This window comes from Podarcis bocagei, assembly GCF_964188305.1.
Source record: "Podarcis bocagei genome assembly, chromosome: 5".
Classification (NCBI taxonomy): domain Eukaryota; kingdom Metazoa; phylum Chordata; class Lepidosauria; order Squamata; family Lacertidae; genus Podarcis; species Podarcis bocagei.
The window spans coordinates 61770447-61787684 of NC_138129.1; the positions used below are offsets into that span (position 1 = coordinate 61770447).

The 17238-nt window shown below is 42.6% G+C and overlaps 1 protein-coding gene across 1 annotated transcript in view; it reads right to left on the reverse strand.

Annotated features, from left to right (window-relative positions):
* DAB1 (DAB adaptor protein 1) overlaps nucleotides 1-17188 on the reverse strand; it is a 656563-nt gene extending 639375 nt beyond the window's left edge. Inside the window, exons 1-3 of the mRNA XM_081196886.1 lie at nucleotides 17106-17188; nucleotides 5918-6000; nucleotides 4382-4531 (exon numbers count right to left, since the gene is read on the reverse strand). The gene's annotated coding sequence lies outside the window, so the exon portion shown is untranslated. The remainder of the gene's footprint in view (nucleotides 1-4381; nucleotides 4532-5917; nucleotides 6001-17105) is intronic.
* Nucleotides 17189-17238: the final 50 nt, after the last annotated feature.

Genomic DNA, 17238 nt, shown 5'->3' on the forward strand with positions numbered 1-17238 from the left:
CAGACATATGCCATGAGGTGCCAGTTATCATAGGCAGGCAAGTGAGGAGGAGAAGATCTGACATCTTAATGGGTTTGCCCTTCAGACCCTTGTAGGGAAGAAGGAGAGAGAAAAGTGGAAGGAAAGCCGTTTATCCTCCAGAGAAAGACCCCTGATTTGGATTTAGCTTGTGAGCCCGGGGTAAGTGGAATACATTAAGCAATTTTATTTGAATTATGGGTGGGTGGCAATCTGTGTTAGTGCACTCTGCTTAAGAGAAGCAACACTGAACAAGGAAGGAGCTTTCAATTTCCATGGAAGAGACCATACTCAAGTCCGATGAGGGGTTCAATTATGGGACGACGAACAAGAAAGAGATTGTCTTGACTGAGGCTGCCACCTTCCGAGAATACTAGAACTTTAAGTTTTGCTGGTTCCAGAAGTTAAAAAATGCACACACACTCAGTTATGTCTACAGCAGGGGTGGCTAAGATGGTGTTCTTCAGATGTTGTAGGATGCCAGCTTCCATCAGCCCCAGAAAGGATGGCTAATGGTCTGAAATTATGGGAGCTGTATCTGATAACATCTGGATGGCACATTGGCTACCCCTAGAAATGGGCCCTGACCAAAGCTCTGCTTGTACATAACAACTAGAAGACCCAAAAAGGGGTGCACACCCTTATTCACATCAAAATATGCATTCAGCAAGTATAGTGATGCCAACTTATGGTGGCAATGCATAGGTTTCAGCTGCAGCTGCTACATGAAGATATTCCTTGCCAGAGATTCTAACCACCTCATTCCAGATGGGATTTATTATATGCAACATAGTCTTTAGGGCGAAAGAGAAAGAATAAAATTCTTTTATTCAACTGTGAAATTACATGTGGATTAGATCTGAACTGATCTGTCAGCGGATTCGAGGCGTCATGTGAATTGCTCTTATTGCTTAAGCTATCTGACGCTTGCATATATGAAATCTGTCCTAAGAGTAAAGAGAAGGGCACTTTTTAAAGCGGGTTAAAAAATCATAATGCCAGATTATTTCTGTGTCTCCCAGGTAGCTGTGGAATTCAGGGGGAAAACAACAAAACACGTATTGGCAGAGACAGTTATTTCCCTCCCCACCCCCCACCCCCATGACTCACCGAGTATAATCCATTGCAGAGTTTAGGAGTACATTGGGGCCCCTTTAGAAAGGATGATTATGACAATGATTACCAAGAGGTCCCTGAGAAGTGTAAAAAAAATCATGCTGATTAGCTTCCAGCAGTGCCATCCAGCCTTTGCAAAAGAGCCTGAAGTGAAATGAGAGGGATTGTCCATTGCTGTGTGTTAAGGGGAAGAATTCAAATTGAGCATCACGCTGGGCAAGCACATCGAAAACAAATACCTGTGACAAAGGCTCCCTGCAGAGTGGCTGCATACATCAGATGCAGTGCTTCCCTGTACACAAACTCTGTGATGGAGTTAAGGTCCATTTTGAAACTGGTTTTAATTGTGAGTATCAATGTGTTTGTTTTGCAACAATGGCAGCAGACTCCGCTGTTGGAGCAGCTGCAGAGAGCAAAATGCCAAAGGAAATAACAATTTAGCCTGTGATCCTTTAGGTTGGAGCCCTTGTGCCGAGACAGATGCAGGATTTTTTCTGTTTGAAGAGCAAGCAAAAACATACTGCTGTGGTCTTATTAATTAAACTCAGAAATATCAGCAAAGCCAGTTTGGTCACGTGACCTTCAGCTGTTCCCATAAGTTTCTGCTATTGAGGCAACTGAGAGAGACAACCCTCTTCTCAGTCAGTTGGAGGAGTTGATTTCTTCCCTCTGAATCCTGGCATTGCACCGAGGAGCTCAGGAAGGTGCTTTGTGCAAGACACAGAAGCCCTGTACAGGCATTATTGCTCCTGTGCTCATCTGGACAGGAACAGGAAGTCATCCAGACACCCCGGTTTCTAGTCTTCACATGGAGCATTACCATTTGTAATGGTGGAGCCTTCAAGCACACAGCTGTACGCATGAAGCCTCTATAGCGACAGTCATGCTGTTCACATGAAGACAAGAAGGTGGCACTGTTTGGTACATCCACACTCCCATGTTGATGAGCATAGGAGCACAAATGTATGGTTTGGGCTAGTGGCAGACCTGACTTTGCTACCAAGTGTACACTCAACATGGAGCTTCAGCCAGTTATAATCCCCTGAAAAGTGTTTACTTTACAAATGTGCCTTTGTGGCGTCTGTACTTTACAGCTTTAGTGTACACTTCAAACATCCTTTGTAAGCAAGAATTGTCCTGAAAGGCAGTTAAAACTGAACAGATTGGTATGAAAAGAGGTAGCGGCCTGTGAACTTCACCCATTCAGAATACAGAGAAGTGATATTTGAAATCACTGCAACTGAAATAGCAGAATATCAGGGACAGGGATGAAATACATGTGTTAATTGTCTACCGGCAGGGAACACAAGTTGTAGTAGTTTATACAATTGATTACAGCCCCGCTCCCAATTTGCCTTGAAATGACTGGGGTAGAATAGCATAATGACCATGTGATTTGCATAATTAATTACATAAATGACACAAGTTTCATAATTTTACCACAGCACACAGTGAGACAAATGTAGGTTTTGGTGGAAGACAAACTGCAGCAGAAGGTAAACAGTGCTGCGCGTGACCAATACAGGGCAGGGCAGAAAACAATGCCTTCGTACATCCCTAGTTCCGAGCATACACTCAAAAATCTATACACCATTTCTGATCTTGCCACTCTTTTCCAAAGGAATACCAGAAATGTACCAATACACCTAGTATTAAGTTTTCATAAACAGAAAAGTGTGTAAACAGGTAATCAGAAAAAGGAAAGACGAAAGACAAATGTACTATATGAAATTCTAAGAACAGCGATGACTGATAGCAGGCTCTACTCTGGGTACCACATTGCACTACATTTTGTTTCATTATACGTTGGATAGCTCAGTGAAAACATCAGTGTGGTGTGCAGCCAGCAGTAAGTCTATGTTAGGGATTATAAAGTAGAAGGCTAAAAATAAAAGTAGCCTGAAGGGTAAAATGCCTTTCTATAAATCTATGGTGCAGTTATATTTGGAATGCTATGTACAGTTCTGGTCACCCCATCTATAAAAGGGCATCTTAAGAGGCGGAAAAGACAGAAAAAGGCAACCAGCTCATCAAGGGCTTGTGGCACATTCCTTAAGAGACAGGAATGGCTTACCCCCAGGATGTGGACCTGATTCCACACACACACACATTTCTGGTTTCCATAACCTACCAGTTTTGCTAGCAGCATCAGCAAAACTAAAAATATAGTATAACAGGCATGCATACCTCTCCACTCACCCCTGCCCCATGATACAGATGGGTTGTTCATTTGCTTAAGGGGGAGTGATAATCCCCTTTCTCATCTGATCATTCTGATCTGTAGGATGAGACTGTGTGCTTGTTTGGGAGGGTATGTAAGAGTGTGCAATAGTTTCAGGTGGCCACACACGGAACTGGCATTGGTTGGCCAAGGGTGACTACAACTTTCGGGCAAAATAAGAAAAAAAAGATTAGCCACCCCTAGTGGGGTGTCTGTGTTTTAAACATGCTTTAAATGCATCGTGTGTACATAGTCTATGAGAGAAGCCAACCACATATTCTCAAGTGTGACAAAACTGGAGTGACTTAGCCTTGAAAACAAATGGGTACCACTCAGCCTTGAAAACAAATGCTGCCAAATCCAGAAAAATGTGCCTTGACGCCCATTCAACCACACCTTAAAACAGCCTTCCACTTTCCGCCAGTGCCCTCCTGATGAGTTTTCACTACAATTTCTATCAACCAACACATCCAGCAGTTAGAAATTCTGGGAGTTATAGTCCAAAATGTTGGGAAAGCACAAGGTTAGGGAAAGCTGCCTTAAAGGTCCTCACTCTAATTGCCTAAGGTTCTTCCAATAAAAGTAAACTATCAGAGGGAAATGGCATCCACGTCTATGGGTGATAGGCTGAGTTGAAAAACTGATGCTGTTGGTTTGTCAAGCTTCCTAGAACAGCTCTGAGGTGGTTTACAAAATTGCATGGCTGAAGTTACTCTGAATGTTCTGTGTAGGAAGACCCTATAAATACAAATGAATGTACCTTCCTTTTTCAAGCAGGCTGATAACCTCCATGTGGTTCGGATATTAACTGGTCCTCTTACACACCCTTGCAAGGACAGAAAGCTATGCCATATAGGCTATGCATGTATGTGAGCTTGTTGCCCCCTAGTGGCTCTGCTACAGAAGTTGCAAACAGAACTACTCTTAGTGGTTCCTGAAGTCTGGGGCCAAAAAGAGTCTCTTTCATTTTGAGGGTTTTTCCACACCAAGGAGGCTAATTGTAACCATCTCGGTCATCAAACCCACCTTGAAGCCATTTTCCATTGTGAAAACAATCATCATTGTGCAGCTTTCCAGTATTTCTTATGGTTATTTGTCTTTTTAAAAAAGGTGAATATTTGCCACAATATGGCTTCCTCAAGACTGTTCAGCTATCCATAGCCTTTCATTGCTTAACTAGAAGAATATCATTGGTTTACAGTGGCAAGTAGAAAACAATGCTTCTCATCCTTAGTTAGATAATTATATCCCACCTTTCTTCTACTTTGGAACTCAAGATGGCCTACATGGGATTCCAAGGTAGGCTTCCATCAAGTCAGTTCCCAGGTCTGTTTAGTTTTAGCAAAGTAGCTGTGTGCCCTTAGACCATGGTCTGGGGCTGAGCACCCTCAAGACTCTCTGTGCCATAATGACGAAAGGCACAGGTCATTCTTACAGTATAACAATGTGGAGGTTAGCAGTTTAGATCTTGAGTGTTTTAGATCAGTGGTTCCCAATTACTTAGGACCCCCTATTTTTCAAAAGCCAAGCCATGGACCCCCTACTTTTGAAAAGTTTGATAACTCTATGGTAGTTACCTCTGCAAACCAATTTTTTGAATTGGCTTGAATTGGCTTTGAATAAGCAATTGATTTTAGGTATACAAAAAAAAACAGGCCATAAAATTTGTGATTTTACCATGCAAAAATTACAAAAAAATAGTTGGGGGGAGGCAAGGGATAGGGCCACGGACCCCCTGGGTGCATTCTGTGGCACCTCAGGGGTACCCAGACCCCTAATTGGGAACCACTGTGTTAGGTGTTTTCATTGTTCTCAGACACATACAAATGTTTTAATGCTCTGAGTAGCTGTGCAGGGAGTAGAGAATACTTGTACTATGAGCTCTAAAGAGTGTAGTGCAAGCATGATGCAGTATTAACAGTGCCAGCAGGTAAATCGGGATTAAAATCCTTGCTGACCTGGGCTCAGTAACACTCTCTCATTCATAGGCTTCCTGTGAGTATAAATTTAGAGCAACCCCTCTAAATGCTGCCGAGAGCCTTGCAGCATACAAAGGGGGAAAAATATTTCTCTTGCTTAAAATATTTTTCCATTGTAAAGTGGAAAATGAAAATTTGTTCCATTAGAAATGTATATTTCTCCCTCCAAACCATGTCAAGTTTACATGGTCACCTACTGATTATTTACAGGACTGTCTTTTTATGCACGCACCTCCTGCTATATCTTTTTTTCATTACTCTGGTCCACACTGATAACTAATTTCATTCATTTGTACATTTCTGATGCCTGTTTGTTATATACTTTCCTTGCCTACAGCAAAGCTTGCTCATGAATTCATCTGCAACTTCATACACTTCCGTGCTAATCAGAGAAAGTGTTCGTTTCCTAGGCTAGGAAAAGGGATCTCAAATTACATATTTAAAGATGCGTCTCAGCTCAGGGAGAATTAAAATCCCTCATTACTTTTAAAGGAGGCCAACACAACAACTAATAGCTACAACTAAATTCATTCACATCGTTAGTATTCAAGACTGTCCTTTGAACTCCCGTCCTTTTGCTTACCAGGCTCACAGCTTGACCTTCCCAAGTCATTGGAATGGATGGATTTTATGGCTTTAGAAACAGCTTTTCATTCTTCTGTGTTCCTGTTGATAACAACCAAGTACAAGATTGGATTTCTCAACCCACAGGTGAAATATTGAAAAGAAATAATCATTTTAACCACCACTGTTTACTGGTGTTAAATAGACAATATTGTTTCTCCATAAGTCAAGGCCCAATGCAGACCTTTAGATGTATTGGCTTAAACAGAAAACACTTTTATCAGATTTAACTGTAAGAATGATAATTGCATACATCTACTTCTAACTATTTTTTTAGGGAAATCAATGATCAAGCTATTGCAATCTGGTAAAAATCTACATCTTTGCTCACAAAATCTTTCAGAAGAAAATAAATATTTACAGCATCCTCTAATATTCAAATCTCAGCATTTAAGATCTGTTGTTTTCATTAAGTGCTTCATCGTTTCACGGTTCAATAACATCTTTTGCTGCTTTATCCAGGCAATCAATGCTAACTGACTGTTTTTGCAGTATTCAAGTCCAAAAAAATTGGATCAGTTACAATCCTCAGGCTACAAAGCAAACTCTCTTTGCACCAGACTGGGCAGGTGGAGGGAGCTGGGTTGGGTGGATGTATCCCTTCACTGGCTGCCACTGGTGATGAGCTCCCCTGACACCCACCAAGAGGTCCAGAAGAAGTACTGCTTGACAGGATACCTGCCAACAGTAGCCCACAGAAGAATTTAAACAGGGAATTCTGGGGGCTTAAGGGAGAGGGAGTAAACCAGAAGGCAAGGGGCCTTCTCAGGAGTTGCACTCACCCTATGGAACGCCCTCCCATCAGATGTCAATGAAATAAGCAACTATCTGACTTTTAGAAGACATCTGAAGGCAACCCTGTATTGGGAAGTTTTTAGTGTTTGCTATTTTGCTATGTTTGAATGCAATGCAGCTGCTGGTGAGGCAGTGGCGTAGCTGCTCTGTTACCCTCTGCCAGCAGCTGGCCAGAGTTTGGACATTAGAAAACAGTAGGACTCTTGCATTTACCAATAAAATGTTGCACACAACAAGCTATTTTGTGAATATCCAGGCTTGCCTTCTCTTCCTTGAAGGATCTCTCTTTGACTGCAGTTTTAACATCCTGGCACAACCGCCTGCAATGCAGGAATCTCAGCTAGCTAAAGCATCCATGGCAGATGACCACCTGACCTCCACTTAAAAACCTCCAAGGAAGGAGAGTCCACAACCTCCCGAGGGGAACTGTTCCACTATTGAACAGTTCTTACTGTCAGAAAGTTCTTCATGATATTTAGTTGGACTCTCCTGTCTTGTAACTGAATTCCATTGGTTTGGATCCTACCCTGAAGAGCAGGAGAAAACAAGCTTGCTCCATGTGCCATGTGCCAGCCCTTTCGGTATTTGTAGATGGCTATCATATCTCCTCTCGGTCTCCTCTTTTCCAGGCTAAACATACTAAACATCATTTAATAGCTCTGCAATACAGCAGCACACAACCAAATCACACTGGCTGTTCATGCCGTGTCAGACTGCTAAATCAAATATCCAAATTCATGGATATTTGGATTCATGAGTGAGCTCACAGATGCCAACATTGAGTTTTGAGAGAAGAACATTAGAAGGCAGGAAGGTTTGGTCACTGGGGTAAGAGTTAGAATCAGCTGATAACTCCCAAGCAACAGCAGCATTTTATTGGTGGCTTCTGCACAGTTAAATGTGCAAAAAAGCACTGGTCTATGGCATATGAAAGAATAACACGTTTAATGAGTTCTCACTATGCCAAATTACTTTAGTCTTGTCCTGCCCAGTTCACCCGGTTGCACCTAAGTGGATCTGATTTCCAATCAGAAAGCAAATGAGCACTTGACCTATATATTTCCTTTCATATTTATCCACACCCCAACTTCTGTTTTCAATGACTGCACAAGAACAATTCCTGTGGGGGTCTCCATTCATTTCAAAGAAACATAACTAGCAACAAACTCAGTGTAACATGGAATGGAGAGTTCTGCGCTTCCGTTGTGATGGATGGAGAAATAATACACACCTGAGCTTCAGGGTTCAGAATATTGGTTTGGAAAAGTATTTTAAATAATAGGTTTACCTGGAGAAAGTAAATTGATGTAATTGCCATGTTAGCTTCCCCTCATGCAATATTCTGAGAATCTATAAATATACCAGCATAAATTCTGATCTGACACAGACCAGAGTAACACTACTCATATCAGTGGAGGTCTCCTGGATTTACACCACTTTCAGAAAGTAGCTTTTCTGTATTTAGCTTTAATTTAAAAATAAATGAATTTTCCACAACACTGACAGTATTGACCTTGCATATTATCCAAATAGAAATTTTTAATGAAACAAGAATAACACAAGAGTACATTTATAATAGATATGCAAATATTGGTCTTTTCTTAAAGGTCTCCCCATCTACACTCATGGGGCTTGCTTGCCATACGTGGGAGGTGAACCCAGTGTGCATTTATTAAAGTGACAGCAAAAAAAGGAGTTCATAGCTACAGTCAGAACATCAATTAGATTTTTTTATAAAAAAAAGAAACGAAACATTACAAAAGAATTCTGCTTCTGGAGCTCTCTGTCTAAGAGAGATCATATATTAATTTGTCTCCTTCCTCCTCAGCCCAGTTTTAACTGCTGTCATTCCAAAGCAAATCCCTACCTTGGGTGGACAGATTAAAAACAACAACATACAGCCCTTCTACATTCTATAAGAATCATTCTATAGTGGTACCTCGGGTTACAAACTTAATTCATTCCAGAGGTCCGTTCTTAACCTGAAACTGTTCTAAACCTGAGGTACCACTTTAGCTAATGGGGCCTCCTGCTGCTGCCGTGCTGCCACCGTGCGATTTCCGTTCTCACCCTGTGGCAAAGTTAATAACCCGAGGTACTACTTCCGGGTTAGCGGAGTTTGTAACCTGTAGCGTCTGTAACCTGAGGTGTTTGTAACCCAAGGTACCACTGTATGTGTCTTTATCTTCTGTTGTCAAGCATAATTAACATTCTATGTGCATGAGTAGGCTGGTTTACCAGGGATTGGTGGGGGGAGGGGCAGTGCAAGCATAAATAAATAAATAAATAATCTAACTTCCCGATGGCTACGATGGATGTTCAATAAACAGGTCCTCTGGAGGAGCCTTTTCTATTTAAAAGTGAATTAGTTGTGCTAGGGCAGCAACATGCTTTTGACTCCCTCCGGCAAAATACTTTGAGTCTAGAAGCACCCTTGGGAGAAATGCTAGTGTAGAATTAGCAACCGTTCTCTCCAAATGTTCAAATGGCAATGGATGTATTTGCTTCTGCCCTGTTTTCCAACACCTACATTCCACCCCCCACCCCCCAAGAAGTAACCATCAGGGTCATCAGGGGTTAGCATTGTGAGGTATCTGCAGAGGCCCACACCCTAGCCCTACCCACTGCTGATCACTACTAACTCAACCCTGATGGCAACCATCAGGCCCAGACAAACAGGGGAAAGGACATGGTGCTTTAAATTGCAGGCATGTGCCTAGAAACACGACACAAAAGGTAATCCAGATGTGCCCTAAATTGCTCTTGATGACCACAGATTTTCTTAGGTGAGGGGAGCAGCTCAATGTCAGAGCACCTGCCTTGAATGCAGAAAGTGCCAGGTTCAATCTCTAACACCTCCACATGAGACTGGAAGCATCTCCAGTCTGTGACCTCAGAGAGCTTCTGCCAATCAGTGTAAACAATACTGAGCTACATGGACCAATGGTATAAAAGCAGGTCCCCATGTTTCTTTGCCCCACCAGCTTTCCTGACTGGTTGCCTTTGGTGACTAATTCCATTCTTTCTTTTCTCTTATACCTCTGCTTTGCTGTGTCTGTGTGCATACACACTTAGATGTGCTCAAGTGATTAGCCTTGGGAATATTATGGTTTATATATTGAGTGGACATAATTGATTTGTTCTCAGATTATTTAATGGCAGCAGGTGGCAGCTCCCTAGCAAAGAACGGTACGCCAGCGACAAATTACTTTCTCATATGTTATGCTTGTTTCCTTCATTATGGAATGTACTTAAATGCAGCAAGGCAAAGTCAGATGAGGAAGCCGCAATTGATTTCTTATACATTTGCCATGACCCTGTGACAGATTTTGTGAGCTGGTCTAGAGAATGGCCCATGACCAGGAAGAATGATTGTTGTAGTCTAAGAATACCAGGAGGACCTCAGTTCCCCAACCTTAATTTAGGATGTTGATTCTACACCCTCACCACACAGACACATCTTCTTACCTGCCTGACATTAGTAAGGCTCTGTGCTGGCTGAAGCTGACGGGAATTGGAGTCTAACAATATTTGGAGGTCTACAAGTTCCCCATCCGTGTTGTAGATTATGTGTATTAGCATACCCCTTAACTGTCCTGGGGAAAGGGGGCATCCTGTTTTTCCCTGCAAGAGCATGATGGCCATTTTGGACACCATGCTCCCAGACAGTTTGGAGACATGATATTGCACTGAAAAATAGCTTTTTGGGGAGTCACCATCTTGTGTGCCACCTCCAAATGCACATTTTGGGGCTGCCATGCTTGGGGAAAAAAAACATTTTTCTCCAGGGCCACAATCTTGCACAGGTCAAGTGACTCACATGGAAGTGCAGCCCCCGAAGATGGTTTTTCCATTCATCACATTGGAGGGTATGTATCAGGTATTATCTGCAAATATTAGAAGAAGTTGGTCTCACTGTGTACCATGCCAATGGGTTAGGTATGGGGAAAGCACAAGTAGATTCAGAGAGAGGGGTCAGTATCCTGTACCCACTAATCACCAATACAAACAGTAGCTAGAAAAGAGTTAAATTCATTCTCAGTCTTCCTTCCTCTGAGCTCTCTCTGGCATTTCCAAATCTGCTTCAGGCAGTTGGGGAAGTAGGGTTTGCTGTAAAACAATTGCAGCAAACAGCATTGAAAAAAGGAGAGCATTTGCACATTTAAGGAGCTTGGGGAAATACCGTTCCTTGCTCCTGTGAAAATACTACATTTGATCTGAACATTGAAATGAGTGAATGTTCTGTACATCTCTGAACGTTGCCGCTTGTATTTCATAATCATTCTTCTGTGGTTCTCCTGGTTTAAGTCGTGAAACCAATATGAAGACATTTTCACACAGACAGGTGCAGTCTCAGCCTCAATCAATCATTCTGTAATTAGGAGCCTGTCAAGAAGGGCTAAATATATGTTCTGGGATTTCAGCACTGCTGCAAGCTTTGTGGATGCAAAAGTTTGCCAGGGAGGAAACTATGGAACAGCAGCATCTATAGACATCAGAGACAGAAATGCTAATTTGGCTTCTGCCAATTGTTGCATAGTAATTAAGTGCCAATCCTCACAACTTTCTGGGATGGCAGAAAATGGGCTGAAAATGATACTGACCGTTGTTTGGCTAATGTCCTCACTCAATACACTTTGGGAAAATAGGCATAGATGTACCAACTCATGACCTGCACTTGTGGTTAGGTGCACAAACTATTGCTTCACCACAAGGCAACCAATATGCTGGTTTGTTTCAAATCAACTTTCTGAGAAGATTCATCAGGCTACCACACACTCCTTTCAGCAGATCTCCACCCCTTCCTTCTGAGTAGTCAAACAACAGTTTGAGGGAATAACAGCTGAGGGTGGGAGAGAGAAGCGACTGTAAAGCAAGAAGTTGTGAGCTTGGCCCATCATGCAGAGATCCAGAACTGGTGGTGCTGATGCTCATTGGCACCAGTAGGGCAGAAGACAGTGAGGCCAACAGTAGATGGGAGCCGGAGCCAATGACAAGCAGAGTGAATGGCAGTTTTGCCTCGTCCTCCATCCTACTGAGTTCTATGATGGCAACATTCAGGAAGAGGAAGCTGACAGCCAATGTCAACCCCCTGGGCTGGATGTTAAGCAAGATGGTAGGCAGGTGGGAGTTGTCCGAGGCAGGCCGAGGCTGGTGGGACATTGCACCATTTGCCCTAATGCCTGGGATCCACAAGTGAAATAGTTCACTGGAGAAATCAGATGAGATGACACCCAGAGCCCTAATACAGAATAGGAAGTGCCACATAAGAAAGTACAGGGCTCAGGGGAAAGAAACAGATGCCTTGAGAGACTCAATCATCCAAGCCAGGAATAGCAAACATTTGGCCATCCAGACATTCTTGTGCCCAGTAATCCCCAGCCAGGATGGACAGTGGCCAAGGATGATGGAAGTTTTAGTCCAGCAACATCTGCACTACAACTGGGAGGGCCACAGCTTTTAACTCAGGCTTCCCACACAACCCTCCAGATTTTCAAGGGGCACATGGAACCGTGTAGGACAAATTGGTTAAAATCACTCCCCTCTCCACTTCCAACAGTGGAGAAATCCTATGAGCAGAGTTCCCCTTGTGGAATCTCTGGATCCAAGCCACTGGCTTTGTGAATGTTAACCATCCATTGTACATGGCTTTCCTTTGTTGTGTCTAAGTGAGCAGCAAAATAAACTTCTCTTTCTGCAAGAAAACTTACAATAGATCTGTGGCTGTGATTGGATTCTAGCAAAAGGGTCTCCCTTCAGTAATCAGCACCTCTTTTGTTGAATGCACAGGATGAAGGTTGGTTAAGGCTATAGCCAGAAAAGGAAATGTAAAGAATACAATTGAATTAAGAGTGCTATTAAATACAGGGGGAAGTTATCTAACATCTGCTTAATTGTAACTCCTCTTAGCAGGTAATATCAATGATCCATCAATCAGAGAAAGGGGGGCTTGGAGGAAAGCATGGGAGAGGGGATAAGAAAATCAATATGCAGTAGACGCGGTGGACTAATAGAAAATCAGTATCTGTGGTGCTGCTGCTCACTCACTTGAGATGCCAACACTTTCTAACAAGAGTTTCTGCAAGTGAGTGCCAGGCTGCTGCTGTGCTGGGGCAGACAGCAATAAGTGGCCACGGTTCCTGACCAGTAATGGAGGAGAAATTCAGGTAAGGAACAGTCCAGCTCTATGATTCTATTGGTCATGGTGCTCAACACACTTCCCCAAGAGGCATTATATTTTACCATGCAATATTTTGGAAATATGAAAACAGGAGAAGTGTGGCATGATAAGGAAAAGAACAGGGAGACTGTGTTTTCTTAATGCAAGAAAACTGTTATACTTGCACACAAACAACAGGTGCAATGGTTGCAGGGCCTGATGAAATGCAGCTTATGCCTTCAGCAGCACTAGGGTAAATGGCTGTTTTTCGGAAAGACATGGTTCAGTGGCAGAGCACATGCTGTGCATGCCAAACATGGTGGCTTCATTCTCTGGTATCTTCAGACAGACTGGAAAAGAAGGCTGCTCTCTGAACCTGGAGATCCATTTCCAGTCAGTATGAAGCTAGATGGACTAATGGTATGGCTTGATTTGAAGGCAACTTCTTGCATTTCCAGTTATATACACTCTTAAGACAAAGTCATGTGTCACCTACAGTTGAGCACAATTAGGCTCAAGCGACGCTACAGTAATAAACCGCTTGTGTGTGAAATGGCTTTGCCAATGATAGAAGACATGATAGGTTATTATAAGGTGGCCTTCCCCAGTAAGGTGCACTCCAGACCCTGACTGCATGGTCAATGGTCAGGGCTTGTGGGAGCAGTGCTGCTCAACATCTAGAGGGCACAAGTTCAGGAAGGCTGTTCTATAACAGGCTGTTGGCCTTTTAGCACCCGTGATTCTCTATAGTTGTTGAAATCCTTCCAACAATCTACCAGCTCCTAATAATGGTTTATAAATAACACCTTTATAGGAAATATGTCCTTCATACACTGAAAATAATGAATATGCATTTTCCTTTCTTTTCCCAGCTCCCATCTGCAGGGAACATATGCCACGCACAGCCATTCCAAAAGATCAGAAGAAGGTCTAAAGTACACAAGCTATAAAATATGCAGACTACGTCCTCACACAGAAAAATCACATTCCTAAACGGGAGGAGAGAGGGGGTGAGGAGCCACTTTGCTGTTAATGAGGGTTTAATTAATTGTCAGCTTGGCTCAGTCATTGAGGGCTTTCACCTCTGTCCCAGAATGTCATGGTTGCCAGGCCTACATTGGGGTCTGAATTCATTGCCAGTGCTGACACTGCAGTCTTACATTAGAGGTCCCAACCTTCCTATAAAGTGCTTCAGCTGTAAGGGTCTTCTGGTCTCCAATGGCAACTCCAGCTGGTAGGTGAAATGATGCTGGCTGGCACTTTTCAGACAGAGTACAGATGGAGCCACTTTCTCTCCCTCTCCCTCTCTCTCTCAACAAAAAACCCTGTCCAATGAGAATAAACTAGGTTCTAAAAGGAACCACAGCTGTGTGCTAGCACATCATAACAGGGTGCATGAGTGAGGTGGGGCAATGGACAGAGAATTGTGTTTGATCAAAGAAGGTTCAACTCCCACTGCTCAGCCATGGGTGGCCCTGAAGCAAGTCAATGTCTGTCCAACGGTGCTTCATATGTTAGCGATCATCTCCAAAGTGCATGAAGGCATCAGCTTGTGAGAGTCATCACAAGAATGAAAATCAGACACCAGTCTTTAGGATATATATACAACCTTTGCACATAAAGCCTGAACACAGGGTAGAAGGGCTTGCAGCATTAACACTCCAATATATCTTGCCTATCCAAGCCACAGCCCAGAGCAAGACAAGCCTTTGTGTTTCCAGCTTCCAGTAGCAACCAAAACTCTCTCTCTTACACAAACACACAGACCACCTCCTACCTGTTCTCCATCCTAGGATGATATATCAAGCCAGGTGAGGGGGCAATGCATACCACATTAAGACCAATACCTTACAAACAGACTGCTTTGACTTTTTAAACAGATTCTTCTACTAGATTCTGTAACTTCACTAGATACAGAATCACAGGCCAGGAAATCATGCAGAGTAACACACACACCCAATAACATATACAGTGGTACCTCGGGTTACGGACTTAATTTGTTCTGGAGGTCCGTTCTTAACCTGAAACTGTTCTTAACCTGAGGTACCACTTTAGCTAATGGAGCCTCCCACTGCCGCCGCCACGCAATTTTTGTTCTCATCCTGAGGTAAAGTACCCAAGGTACTACTTCCAGGTGAGCAGAGTCTGTAACCTGAATTGTTTCTAACCCTAGGAACCACTGTAGCAGTATAATTTCCATAGTTCCATCATGCCCCATTGCTGCATTTTCCGTGTGTATGCTTCTCTGCTATGATGAGGCACCAACAAAAAAAAAGGCTTCCTAGTCAATATCCCCTAATTTAGTATCCTAGTTCAGTATCTCCTAGTTAAGATTCTCCCTGCCCCCACGGCAGTGTAGAGGGTAACCTTTGATAAGAGGCAGTATGACTGACACACTTGCACAAGACTGACATCATGTCTTATTTTACTTGTGAGAGCAACTTTTAACTTCAGCCTCTAAAAATGAATTACAATCTTATTCCAAGATCATTTTCAACAATATTGGTTGCTAGCAAGCTCTTGCTGCTTCTTTTGCATTGGCTTCCCTTTCACCAGCCTAGTTTAGGGCCAGTTCATACATCTATTTAAAACTGTGGTATCCAGCAAACACAAGCATGATGGGTGAGCTACCAAAGAGTAATAGCAGCCGCCATTCCATCAGGCCATAGTAGGCAGGGGGCACAAGGACTACTGGGCCACTTCACCTGCTCAGCTAAGAGGCCAGCAACTTTTAGCTCCTCCTCTCATTGAACTCTTTACATTAATAAAAAAAACAACAATTTGAAAGCACTAGAAACATACAGGTCTATTAGAGCATCTAGGTCACCATTGTCTACCACCAGGGATGGGGAAACCTGTGATCCTCCAGTTGTTGTTGGACAGATGGTGCCAGAAAGCAGGAAATTTTTATACACAGTTTTCCATAGGGTTCCCCCCTTTTGTTATAACAATCTAATTTCTGACTTATTTATACCATTTTTCCCTATATGTGTATCTATGGGTGAGGTCTCGGAGCTTACAGATCGGTAATAACTTCTCCAGACAAGTCGCACCACCGAGGTGACCTCCTGGGTTATAGCTGTTTCTCTTAAAGGATATTTCGTTGATAATGTTTACATTGCATTGAGCATCATCCCTGGAGAAGTGAGCATCATACTGATGGGGGGGGGAATCACACAGTTCACTCTCTTTCATACAGACTTTTAAGGGCCCAGGACAGGCTAAGGTCAATCCGAAAACCACCTGATCCACAAAGGGAAGTAGTGAACATATTTATCTGCTGGTAGATTTATGCCCAAAATGTCATGGTTTGTTATTTTAAAGTTCACTCTGATACAAATGAATGATGGTCTATCATGCTGATTTGTAGAGCAAGGTAGTCCTAACATCACTACATTCGACATTAGCTTCCTACACTTAGTGAGGCTTAGCAAGGGAAAGAGCTGTATAAAATGGATGGCTACATAACATTTAGTACAGAAGATCCTTCTGGATGACAGCTTTAAGAGTATAGTACCACAGGAGGGAGGAAAAAGCTCTTTGTTTGGTCTCCTGTTAATATTGGTGTAAATAAAATGCCTTGCATTCCTCTATATAAATTTAATTAGATTTATTTCTGAGATATTGTGTTCCCTTTTTATTTGGTGTGCTGGACTTAGTGCTCTGCTACCATAAAGATATTGAAAAGATGCCATCCAGATTATGAAATAACACGTAAGAAATTTAAGAAAGCTAGCTTTACTGAGGTAGATTTTTATTTTTCAATAAATCACCACAAATCTTTAGATAACAATTTTTACGGGCTAAAAGGGCTGGAGAGATAAATTTAAGTCACTATGAAATATCTCCCCATTTCCCTGACAGCACAACTTTTTAACAGGAAAACGTAGGCATACCTCCACCAAAGGTACACAGTGCTCAGCTCTTGACTGCACTGTAATAAGATATGGAGGTTTTACAGTGCACCTAAAGTACGAGCTATTATTTCCTGAATCTGCAGTCCAAAAGAACTTTTTCAGTGACTTTCTCTCATTTCCTGCTCTGTAAGGGATACTCAACTTCACCCATTATGTTTTTTCAGGGGGAATGCCTAACATTTTAAAGGTACAAAATGTAACTAAGACAAATGTGTGTCAAAACATGTGGTACCTGCAAGTCTACCAAATCACAGAATGAGGGAGGCCACGCTTACCTTTCCTCTGTGCTTTCTGTCGGAGCAAATGGTAATCCACACAAAACCCGAAGTGCCGTTTGCTTCGATTTGCAGGAGAAACTACAGAGCGGAAAAAGTGGGGTGCACTCAGAAACAGAGCTTTAAAGTGTGG